Consider the following 13243-nt stretch of genomic DNA (forward strand, 5'->3'; position numbering starts at 1 on the left):
CCACTTCTTCTCATATTGTTGTTTGCTATTGTGACTATTAGAGGGATGCATATTTGTGTTATCACTTTATATTAACCAGAATCATAGTTCCATGGGTAGTTGCAATTGGCCCAGCTACATTGCATGGTTTACTCTCCTTAACCTTTCAGGAGTCCCACCTGGTTGTGAGACTAGAAACTAGTCAAAAGTAGTGTTTGTGGACCTGTGGTCATGTTTGTGCAAGAGTCTGGTCTGCTCCCTGGAGGAATTCTCTGTGTTTCATTCAGCCTCATTACAATGTTTCTCTTCTCTTATGGTCTTTCTTCTCTAAATGTAGAGCTTCACCCAAAGACTGAGGTCAGAAATTTACATGCATGCAGGAAACGGATACCAGGGCCAACTTTACTAGCAGTTTGAAAGCTGTGATTTGGATTCTGGGGAGGGGAGCTCCTGACACTGCCTGAGTTTCAATGAGAGTTTCTCTCCATCTTATGTGTGTGTGTATATATATGTATATATATATATATATATATATATATATATATATATATATATATATATATACATAGCAATTAGAGAATGTGGGGAAGCAGTAAGGTCAATGAATCTATCACCCAGAATCTCTTTGCCTAGAGAAAAATCACTGAAAAGATGTTAGTGTATAAAGACATTTTTAACAACCTTTTGGAATAAAAAAATTGAAACACCCTTTTATCAGTCAATACAATGGAAAACTTAATTTTATGGGTACCTAAAAATCCATCAAATGCTTTTTATCATAATTATTTAACTACTTCCCTGTTTATTCCTACTACAATTAATATTATAGTGAATATGTTTGTTCACAAATCTTGGGAGGGATATGTTTCTTTTATTAAGATAATTAAGCAGGGTCATGGATGGTTTAAGATCTGTTACAAGGAAATGATTTAAGTGATTCAAATAGAGGTTAGAGGCTTTATTCCACTGATATGCCTCAGGAAATAAAGAGCAAGTGACTCCTCAATTTAAGCAAAGTTAGAGTTTTACAGGGTAGCGAAGTAGGTGTTCTTGCTGTTTTGGATTGGGCAGCGGATTTCTACTTTAACTGCATCTCATGGTTGGAAGTCATTCCTGTTTTTTGTTTGTTTGTTTGTGCTCTTTGCTTGGGGTCATTGGTGCAATCTCAATAAACAACAGAACAGTATTTTCTAAGAACTTGTTTTGCAAGCCTGCAGTTTATCTTCCAGCTAAAGTTTGTCGAGTAAAGGAGGTAGATAGATAAAAAGGGGGGGAGGGAGAAAGGAGAAAGAAGGTGGGGGGCCCGGAAATCTTTTATTATGTCTTTTCATAGTCCTCTTGGTGAAGATGGATTATTTCTCATAGTTGGTCCATCTAGAAGAGGACATATAAATCAGTAAGACTGCTCAGGAGCTAAAGAAATGTCTTGAGTAGAGGTGGGAGAGGCTTGTTATTTGGTCTTTTGTTTTCCTTAATTATGGCTTGGATCATCTTCTTGGTACCACTGCTCTTGATTAAATGTGATAGGATTGACTTAAGAGTGGTCACTAGCCCTTGAAGGGGGAAAAAAAAAGTTTGTGAGAAGGACTGCAGTCTTATTTGGAATATGTAGGAAAAGATGTCCCATGTCCTGCCACCTAAAACTAACCCAAAACTTCCCAGAGGTCACAATGATTGCCATTCACTTACTGAATGTTTTAGTTATGTTCATAGATGTATTAACTCATGGAAAAAGGCATGATAAAGGTTTCTGGGACTTCACTTGCAGCAGTCATCACCAATGACCGTGCATATTCCTCCCCTAGTGCTAGAATGATGCCGGTTGATGATGGAAGACAGCCTTCTGGAGTTTCTTCACTTGTTAAGCAAGTACGTCAATACCTTCAATGGTATCATTGATAGCTCAGGTAACTTCATAGATGACAACACGGAATACTCAGGCATTACATCCATCCATCCACTGTGTAACTGTGTAAGCCACAGGGCTCCCCTCTTGTGATAACTGCAGTATAAAATCTATTTTGAGAGGTGATGAGTTCCCCAACATTGATGCCTAGACTATTGGCTTCTTTGTACAGTTCCTTTTCATCATCAGGTAATAATGGATGTGTTTCACCACAGATTACTCTTCTGATTTGGTAGAGATGGTTTATAACTCTGATCTAAAGAGATAAAGTAAAGAGACAAAAATCTCATTAAATTGGTGAGATTAAATGTCTTTTTTTCTCATTAAACTTTTGTTTTAATGGGTCTCAAAATTCTGTGACAGAGATTTTGCTCAAGTTGTTTCCATTCAAAAGTACTAATTTTAAAAACTTAAAACTGCCACACACACAAAACAACAAATGATCCACAAAACATTCTCCTTTCCTTCTGAAGGTTTTATGATGCATTTTGATCATTAACCAGTCTTTTCCTATTAAGCTTAAATGGCCAAATGACACAAACAGTTCTGAGACTGTTCTTCCACCACCGATTAAGACTGAGGTGGCAGGTATTGGGGATAATATTCATTTAGCCTTCTGAGGTTTCTGGGTGGACTTGGTGACCTTGCCAGCTCCAGGTGTCTTCTTGTCCACTGCTTTGATGACACCCACAGCAACCGTCTGTCTCATGTCATGAACAGCAAAATGGCCCAGAAGAGGAGAGTCAGAGAAGCTCTCAGCACACATAGGCTTGCCGGGAACTATATCAACGATGAAGGCATCACCGGATTTCAAGAACTTGGGACCGTCTTCCAGCTTTTTTTCCAGAACAATCATCAATCTTCTCCTTCAGCTCAGCAAATTTACAAGCAATGTGAGCTGTGTGACAATCCAGCACAGGTGCAAATCCAGCACTGATTTGGTCTGGATGGCTCAGGATAATCGCTAAAGCCAGCTGCTTCCATTGGTGGGTCATTTTTGCTGTCACCAGCCACCTTGCCACAACAAACATCTTTGACAAATACGTTATTGACATTGAAGCCCACATTGTGCCCAGCAAGAGCCTCACTCAAAGCTTCATGGTGCATTTCAACAGACTTTACTTCAGTTGTAACACTGACTGGAGCAAAGGTGACCACCATGCCAGGTTTAAGAATACCAGTCTCCATTCGGCCCACAGGGACAGTACCAATACCACCTAATTTTGTAGACGTCCTGAAGGGGCAGATGCAAGGGCTTGTCAGTTGGACGAGTTGGTGGCAGAATGCAATCCAGAGCTTTAAGCAGTGTGGTTCCACTGGCATTGCCATCTTTACGGGTGACTTTCCATCCCTTGAACCAAGGCATGTTAGCACTGGGCTCCAGCATGTTGTCACCATTCCTACCAGAAATTGGAACAAATGCTACTGTGTTGGGGTTGTAGCCAATCTTCTTAATGTAGGTGCTGACTTCCTTAACGATTTCCTCATACCTCTTCTGGCTGTAGGGTGGCTCGGGGAATCCACTTTGTTAACACCAACAATTAGTTGTTTTACACCCAGTGTGTAAATCAGAAGGGCATGCTCAAGGGTCTGCCCATTCTTGGAGATACCTGCTTCAAGTTCACCAACACCAGCAGCCACAATAAGGACAGCACAGTCAGCCTGAGATGTGCCTGTAATCATGTTTTTGATAAAGATGTCCTGGTGCATCAGTGATGGTTACATAATATGTGCTGGTCTCGAATCTCCACAGGGAGATACCAATGGTGATACCGCATTCATGTTCAGCTTTCAGTTTATCCAAGACCCAGGCATACTTGAAGGAGCCCTTTCCCATCTCAGCAGCTTCCTTCTCAAATTTTTTGATAGTTCTTTTGTCGGTCCCACCACATTTGTAGATCAGATGACCAGTAGTGGTAGACTTGCCCGATTCTACATGTCCAGTGATGATGATGATGTTGATATGAGTCTTTTCCTTTCCCACTTTGGTTTAGATTTGGTGGTGGTTTTCACAACACCTGGGTTCTGGTAGCAAACTTGTTGCAAAAAAGTGAGATTAAGTATCTTAAAAGGAAAAATATTGAGCAAAGAAACAGGATCCTATCTCGTTGGTAGAGGAATACCAGTGGACATTTGAGTCTCAAATTAAATGTGAGTCATTTGTGGCACTCCTGGGTATATCGCAACTCATCAAAGAAGAGATATAGTTTTCTGCCTGAGCTAGATTATGTGTAGGCTCCTCCTTCAGTAGAATCTTCTGTCAAGAAGGTTTCATCACAGCAAACTAATCCCATAAATTTGGGATTAGAGACTGGGATACATCTCTAAAAATCAAGACCCTCCTCTCTGAAGGCATACAGCATAAGGGGTATTTAGTATGGAAGTTATTGTTGCAGTCCTGCCTGGGTAGAGGTTGCATTCTAACCTGCAGTGGTGATGAGAGAGAGAGTCCCAGCTGAGTAAAGGACACATATTTACAAAGGGACCACAGAGCCCACAGTAAGGGTGAGACAAAACAGCAGCATGACATTAACTTCACAGATGTAGGCCTGGCTTAGAAAATGCCAGACGCTTTGTGTGTTTGGGAAAGGAGGGGGAATGGGAGAGGAAGAAAAAGGAAGGAAAAACAGTATGATGGAGGGTTTTGGAGAGATCTTCTCAACCAGCACTTGGAGGTGACTCTGCAGAGATGCACAAATTCAAACTTAAGGATGTAAATAATAAGTAGCAGAGTTAGGGTATAAAACAACGTGGTGAAGTTGAAACAAAGATCTTATTCTGTTGTCTTGGGTGGCAGGTATTCACTAGACAAGGTCATCTACTTGTTCTGATTTTCTTGGTAAAGCTGTCTCCTTCTTGTAGTCTAATGCTTTGGAGGGATATGAAAAAACCCCCAGTTTAAAGTTTCCAGTTAGAGTAGAACTACAATCAGTCTGAGGTTGACATTTTCTCAGCTGGGACACGTGAACCCAGAGATCTATTCCTTATAGCTTGACTGCAGTGTTGGTGATAAAGAGCAAGTTAATAAGGGCCCTTCCAATGAGGCCCCGGTGGATCTTTTGTTGGTATCTCTTCCAGGAGACAAAGATTCTTGGTTTTAAGTTGTACACATGCTCAGGAGACAGCTCCTCCAGAAGGGTGGCTTATACCTATTGGAAATAAGTCTGAATGTATTACATTAGTCCCTTACAGAATTTGTCTACATCTGCTTGCAACACAGTGGAGCCTAAAATAGAGGGCGTTATGTCCAATCTCATTTATCTGTCTGTGAAAAATTCATAAAGTGAAAATCTATGATTGACAGAGGGAGACGATTGGAAGGCCATTGATACTAATGGGAATATCTTCGGCTGTGGTGGTTATAAGTTTTCAGAGTATTTAGCAAGTTTTCATTTTAAAATAGTACCACTGGTTATATCTATATCTATATCATCCCTATCTAGAGAGAGAGAGAGAGAGAGAGAGGGAGGGAGACATCCTTTCTCCCTTCATAGTATCAAGGATGGTAAGGGAAATGTGGCTTTTGGAAATGGGAAAGACCTTACAAAGTTCCTTAATTATGATCCCAGTAAAACAAGTACCCCTGTCACTGAAAAGATAAGTTGGGTATTCCCCAAGTAGGAAAAACAAACAAACAAAAATGTAGTTGATTTTTGAACCAAGGTAAGAGCTATTGCCTTTTGGCAAGTGGATGCTCCTAGCCATCTAGGGGAAAGACAGACGGTCATGGGGAGTTGTATAATTTCTATTTACAAATATTCAAATAGTCTTAAGGCTGTGGTTCCTGTCCATGTCCCACCTTCACAGATTTTCCAGGTTTATGAGTTTGGCAGGTACAATATTCACTGGGGATATCCTCTTACATCAAATTAAGATTTTCCCTAATGTTACCCCAGAATAATTTTCAAGTCAGTTGACTACATGGGTCATGGTGTGCAAGTTATCGTGTGTGTGTGTTTTTGTTTTTGTTTTTGTTTTTGTTTTTTTTTTGTGTGTGTGTGTGTGTGTGTTTTGGTCTAGTTTTCTGGTCTCCACTTCAGAGGGTGTGGAGAGGCCAAGAAGCTGTCTTGGTGACTCTATAACCTACCTGACTGGAGCATAAACCCAAATTTCTTCCCATATCTATTTTTTTAAGAAACTGGTGTTTGTGATTGAAGTTTGCTCAGGGTTTCATAAAGTGATCCAGAGTGACCAGATTGTCTTTAAATTTACTGAACCTATCAGCCTTGGGTGAGGGCAGCCTCTTTAGAATAGTGCTCAGCCAAAATATTTTCTTTTGCTTCATTGGTGTGTTCTCATATAAGCTTCCAGCTTAAAAGCATGTCATTCCTTAAAAAAGAGCAAGGCATCTAGTAAAGCTCAAACTTGCTTACCATGGTTAATGGGAGTGCCAGCAGCAGCTAGGAAAGAAAACCCAGTTGTTTCCATAGCATGGCAGAATTATGAAACTTTCCAAAGGCACATCTGCTGTGGTATCTATGCTAACACAGCATGCCATGGCTTGCTAGCTGACAGATCTGAGTCAACTCTGTCAGTTTGGCTAGTTGTGCTGACTTGACTTCAGGAAAGAGATTGGATTCTATAAGCCCTTAGGAGGTGTGACTGCATGGCTACCTAGAAAATATCCTTGTCTTGTCTTAAGGTTTGACCTGCCTACAGAGACTTGCGAGTCTGAGCCTCATAAAAGAGTTTCAGAGAGATCAGAGTGCCAAGCAAATTTCTAGGGTTAAGGTTAGACAATCAGAATATACAAATTAGCTAGAGCTGCCATAACAAAGTCTCATAGGTGGGCTGGATTAAATAAGATAAAATTATTTTTTCACAGTTCTGGAGTCTAGAAGAAGTCTGAGATCAAAGTGTCACCACGGTTGGTTCTTTCTGAGGGCCCTGAAAGAAAGATCTGTTCCACTCTGCTCTCCTCAACTACTGGATGGTTGTCTTCTCCTTGTGCCTTTGTGTCGCCTTCCGTCTGTACACATCTGTCTCCCAATTTCCTCTTCTTATGAAAACACCAGTCATATTGGATTAGACCCCACCCTAATGGCCTCTGCAAACACCCTATCTCCAATTATGGTCATATTCTGAGATACTGGGGATTAGAACTTCAACCCATGAATGGGGGGACATAATTCAGCCCATAAAAATGAGGTTCTTCTCTCTCTGAAAGAGGGAGTGAGGTAACTGGAGTAAGCATGATACCAGTGGACTGCGGAATGTGCTGTACATAGCAGCTAAAATTAATGGGAAGTGAATCTGGCCGTCGGAGGGATGTTGGACATTGTGCTCTCTGTCTCTGTCTCTGTCTCTGTCTCTCTTTCTTGCTATCACCCTTGCTCTTGCTCTCACTCACTCTTGCTTTTGCTCTGTGTGTGTGTTTTTGTGTCTCCCCCTGTCTCTCTCGCATTCTGTCCATCTCTCTTTGACTCTCTTTTACTGCCTGCCTCTGTCTCTGACTGTCCCTGTCTGACAGTCTCTGACAATCTTTCTGCCTCTGTTTCTTGTACTGTGCATATGTGACTCTGTCTCTCATTCATTCTCTCTGTCTGTCTCTCTCTTTTTCATCCATTTTCTCTGTCTTCCTGTTTCTGTTCTGTCTCCTTTTGACTTTGTCTTTCTGCCTGTCTCTGTCCCTGGCGGTGGTCTGTGTCTTGTCTCTGACTGTTCCCGACTCTATCTCTGTCTTGTTCATCTCTCTCTCTTTGCTGCCGTCTGCCTGCCTCCACCTCCACCTTTGCTCCTGTCAGACTGCTTCTGCTGCCATCTCTGCCCATCTGCTTGGCCCCTCCTCCTCAGTCAGTTTGGCTGGTCTCTGTTCCCATACTGGACATCCAAATATGAGGGTGCCCCAGGAATCTATCTCCAGCTGTCTTCTCTTCCTACACTCTCCCTAGGTGATACCATCTTGTCCCATGTCTTAAATACCAGCACTACCCTCATGACTGCCAAATCTTTACCTCTCACTCTACCTCTGCCCTGAGGTATTTCTTAAGTGCCGCTTCAACATCTCCACATTGGATACAAAGCATCAGAAAATTGGCAGGCCCAAAATAGAACTCTTGGTTTTCCACTCTTGGTTTCTTGCTCTTCTCTAAGTCTCTCTTTGTTTTGGTAAATGTTCTCATTCACCACACATCCAATCTTTGTCATTATCCTGTGGTTCTACCTTCAAATTACAGCTAGCATTACATTACTATTCTCCAACTCCAAGGCTACCACTCTTGTCCAAAGTCACCTTCTTCTCTTTCCTGGATTACTGTAATAGCTTCCACTTTTATTTCAGTATTGAGTAACTTAGGTTGCATAGAATAATGGCTAAAGTCAGATAAAAGTGTGTTTGTTTGTTTGTTTGTTTGTTTGTTTGTTTGTTTGTTTTCCCTTACATGAAAGAAGTCTGGAGATTGCCTGTCCAGGGCAAGTAGGGAGGCTCCACAGAGTCATGAGGGACCCAGGTACCAATCTTTCTGCTCCACCATCTCTGCACATGGATTGAAGCCTCAGGGTCCTGTCACGATTGAAAGTGGCTGCTAGATAAAGGGCTAGTATCCAAAATCTGTAAAGAACTTATCAAACTCAACACCCAAAGAACAAATAATCCAATCAAAAAAATGGGCAGAAGGCATGGACAGACATTTCTGCAAAGAAGACATCCAAATGGCCAACAGACACATGAAAAGGTGCCCCACATCACTCGGCATCAGGGAAATCCAAATCAAAACCTCAGTGAGATACCACCTCACAACAGTCAGAATGGCTAAAATTAACAAGTCAGGAAACGACAAATGTTGGCGAGGATGCAGAGAAAGGGGAACCCTCCTACACTGTTAGCGGGAATGCAAGCTGGTGCAACCACTCTGGAAAACAGTATGGAGGTGCCTCAAAAAGTTGAAAATAGAGTTACCGTACGACCCAGCAATTGCACTACTGGGTATTTACACCAAAGATACAAATGTAGTGATCCGAAGGGGTACGTGCACCCCAATGTATACAACAGCAATGTCTACAATTGCCAAACTATGGAAAGAGCCTAGATAGCCATCGACAGATGAATGGATAAAGAAGCTGTGGTGTATATCTATACAATGGAATATTATGCGGCCATCAAAAAAAAGGAAATCTTGCCCTTTGAAACAACTTGGAAGGAACTAGAGGGTATTATGCTAAGCAAAATAAGTCAATCAGAGAAAGACAATTATCATATGACCTCACTGATATGAGGAATTTGAGAAACAAGACAAAGGATCATAGGGGAAGGGAGGGAAAAATGAAAGATGAAACCAGAGAGGGAGACAAACCATAAGAGACTCCTAATCTCAGGAAATAAACTGAGGGTTGCTGGAGTGGATGGGGGTGGGAGGGATGGGGTAGCGGGAGGGATGGTGATGGACATTGGAGAGGGCATGTGATATGGTGAACGCTGTGAATTGTGTAAGACTGATGAATCACAGACCTGTACCCCAGAAACAAATAATACATTATATGTTAATAAAAAAAAAAAAAAAAAGAAAGTGGCTGCTAGAATTCCAGCCATCATGACAATGTTGTGTGCCTGATAAAAACGGCAATGCAAAAGGGAAAATAGGGGGCTTTTTCAGCTGAGTAAATCCCCCTCAAGCTGCATTCCCAGGAATCACCCCCAACACTTGTGGATATAATATTTTCTTTCACACAGCGAGGTGCCTGGCAAAAACTGAGGGAAGGGATAATGACTGTTGGTGGGGGCAAATGGCAAATCTGCTAGGGCCAGCAACAATTTGCTCCCCAAATAGCATACAGTGCGGCCATCCCTAAGCCTAAATTGGTTCCTATCACTTGCTAGAACAAAATCCTATAATGGCTTCTCTTTTCTCTAAGAATAAAATTCAATCTACCCACCTATGGCCCTGCATCATCAGATCCCTGACTAGTTCTTCGGACCTCGTCTCCTGCCATTCTCCCCTTTGTTCACTAAGGAATCACCACATGGGATTTTGTTCTGTTCATAAAGAATGCCCACCTCACTCCCTTCTGAGACACCAGGAAGTGGACTCTTACTTCATATTTCCATATGGCTGTCTCTTTCTCGTCATTTGGGACTGAGTCCAAAAGCCACACATCCCTCAACAGTCTAAGTATAGTAATAATAACTAGTCAATTTCTATCCCATTGCCTATTTGTCTGAAAGTGTCTTCTGTGTTCAATTTTTATTATCGCCCCCAACAGAATGTAAATTTCTGAGAGTAATAACTTGGTTTCTCTCGTTCACCTCTGTATTCCTACTTCCCAGGACAGGATGAGACACACACATTAGGTACTCAGCAATTATTTTTTGAGTAAATGATTGAATGCGTACACGACATGGTACGCATGGGGATTTACTCAGCTCACTTGCATCAGGGAAGCCAGCAAAGGTAAGATTTCTTACATCCTCTTAAATCCCTAATTTCAATATTTTCACAGAAACCTGAATTTAGAGAGCCAAGCAGGTGCAGCTTGGACTGGACACATCCTCCTCTTACTCAATTAGAAATTTCCCAATGATGTCCCAGAATAATTTTCAAGTTGGCTTACTGTGATAGGCCATGAGGTGTGCAAAATTTTCACTAAGCTCCATTTTAGAGTGTTCAGAGAGACCAAGCAGCCTTCTTGGTGGTCCCATAATCTACCTAATTGGAAGTCATATCCAGATTTATCCCGGTATACTTTTACATAATCTGGTGTTTGTCATTAAAGTTTGCCCAAGGGTTCAACAAAATGATCCAGAGTAACTAGATTGCCTTTAACTTGTTTAACCGATCAAACTTGAGTGAGAGCAGTCTCTTTAGCATAGTGGCCAGCCAAAACATTTCCTTCTGCCTCATGGGCTTGTTCCCTAGTATGAACTTCCAGATTAATTGCATCCAAATTTTCCTGGAAAGGAGAAAGGCATCAGACACAAAGGTTGAAAGTGTTGTTTTGTTGTTGTTTGTTGTTTTTTTTCCATAGCATGACAAAATCATGAAACACACCAAAGGTTTATCTGCTGCCATGCCTCTGTTAGCCGTTGTATGTCTTGCTAGCTGACAGGCTTGTGTCAAGCCTATAACTTTAGCTTGTTGTTCTGACTTGACTTCAGAAAAGAGATCGGTTTCTACAAGTTCTTGGGAAGTGGTGACTGCACAACCAGCTTGAAAATATTTTTGTTCTGTCTTAAGATGTGACCCACCTACAGAGACTTCTACATCTGGGCCTTGTCAAAGAGTTTCAAGGGGATCAGAGCAAGGTAGAGGAAGTTCTTGGGTTAAGGCGAGACAATGACGACGCTTTCCCTTTTCTGAAAAAGAGAGTAAGTTAGCTGGCATAAGGGTATGGCACCAACAGACCATGGTGTGCCCTGGATAGAAGCTGTAATTCATAGATAATTTCACAACAACTGTGGAAGGGAAGAAACGTTGGGCACTTTTGGTGAGGCATGGGGTACTGTTAAGCTGGAGACGTGACACCAAGATGAAACCAGAAATGTCTTCTACTAAGAAGACACCCAATGGGCCTTCTAATTTCCAGGTGTCTGTTAATGTGCCTGGAATCCGAGATCACAGGTGTTTGAAGCATCGATCCCATCCTGAACCCTAGCAGACTCTCCCTGGAAGGTAATGATTCACTTCTCACCTGGGTCTGTCCCCCCAAATTCTCCACAGTTTCTTAAGTATCATGAAATAAAACCACTGCCATGTGGTCAGTGCTTTCCACGCACCAGCCATGATACAGGTAATAACCCATTTATTCCTCACATTGACACTCTAGGAAGATACCGTTTGCCCATTTTAGAGATGAGTGGGCTCAGAGAAGCTGAGGGATTTTTCTGCGGTCACACAACTAGTGAGCAAGTAAGGGCTCTGAACTCTGAATCCAGTCAGTCTGAACAGTTCTTAAGTGCTCTGTGCCATCCACTGCCTGCTATACGGTGTCCCTGATTCACAACCAGTTTATGGTGGTGCCTTCTGCTCCTGAATTCTGTTGTTAACCTCCTTCATTGAGTCCACTACAAGAAGGGAAGAAATGTTAAATATAATGCCTCAAAATATTTTTATTTTGTAATAATTAAATATAATTTAATTTGTTAAATGAAAGTATATTTTAATAAACATTTAAATAATGTTTTTAAAACATCCTATGCACTTCTACTTCTGGGACAAATGAAGTAGACACACTTCTCTCAATTCCTGTCACTAAGTACAGCTAAACATCCTAGACATTATATATAAAACAAAGATAACAAGACTCTGAAAGGTATTGAGAAGAGGGCTGACCAGAGAGAGACCTTGGTACCTGTAAAACAACAGGTGGTAAGTGCCCTGGGGTTTCTGTTTGCCTCCTATATCGCGGACTGGGTGCTAGAGAAGGCAGCAATTTGGAATTGACAAGGGACACAGAGAAGAAAAGCCTGCTCTCACTAGCCAAAGGACCGATGAAAGGGACAGCCTAATAAGACAGAAAACTTTTAGATAATAACATCCCTACTTCAGCCAAACACCATAGAAAAAACAGTGGCCACCCTCCCACTCCTGCCAACAAACACCGGGTAAGGAGCTTAGATTTCTATCCTCACATAGCGGCAAGGGGGTGCCCAAACCTCCCCCCTCCTTGCTAGAGTGGTGTCAAAGAAAGCAGGGAGGAAAGCCAGGCCATTTGTTCACACCAAGCAAAAATGAAGTGACCCTCACCCTCCTCACTGAGATGGTGTCAGAAGAGGCTTACTGGAGATTCGTGACTTATACCACTGCTGTGGTGGGCAAAATAACGGCTCCCCAGGTGTGTCTGTGTCTTAATCCCCAGAATTTGTGAATGTTTTGTTACGTGTTGAAGTGGAATGAACACTGCAGATGGAGCTAACGCTGCTAAACAGCTGACCTTGAAGTAGGGGGATTTTTCTGGATTATCTAGGTGGGTCCAATGTAATCACATGAGCTCTCAAAAGTGTAAATGGGAGGGGCACCTGGGTGGCTCAGTCTTTGGGCATCTGCCTTCAGCTCAGGTCACGATTTCAGGGTCCTGGGGTCGAGCCCCGCAACGGGCTCCCTGCTCCGCGGAAGCCTGCTTCTCCCTCTTCCACTCCCCCTGCTTGTGTTCCCTCTCCCGCTGTGTCTCTCTCTGTCAAATAAATAAACAAAATCTTAAAAAAAAAAAAGTGTAAATGGGAGGCAGAAGAATGGATAAAGATTCTGCACCCAGTTCCGATGTGTGGGGTTTTTTCCCCCCACACCAAGCACTTCTCCGACACCAGCTGGGTGTTCCACAATTCAACTCAATTCTGACACCGTCTACCTGGAGATAATGTCAGATTCCACAGGTTAAGGGTTCAGCTCTTCCCATCCACAATTCAGACTCCAGTCTCAAGTCCAG

General features: G+C 42.2%; 1 pseudogene; it reads right to left on the bottom strand.

Annotated features, from left to right (window-relative positions):
* Positions 1–2420: 2420 nt before the first annotated feature.
* Positions 2421–3737, bottom strand: LOC118356525 (annotated as a pseudogene).
* Positions 3738–13243: the final 9506 nt, after the last annotated feature.

Source organism: Zalophus californianus, chromosome X (genome assembly GCF_009762305.2).
Source record: "Zalophus californianus isolate mZalCal1 chromosome X, mZalCal1.pri.v2, whole genome shotgun sequence".
Taxonomy (NCBI): Eukaryota; Metazoa; Chordata; class Mammalia; order Carnivora; family Otariidae; genus Zalophus; species Zalophus californianus.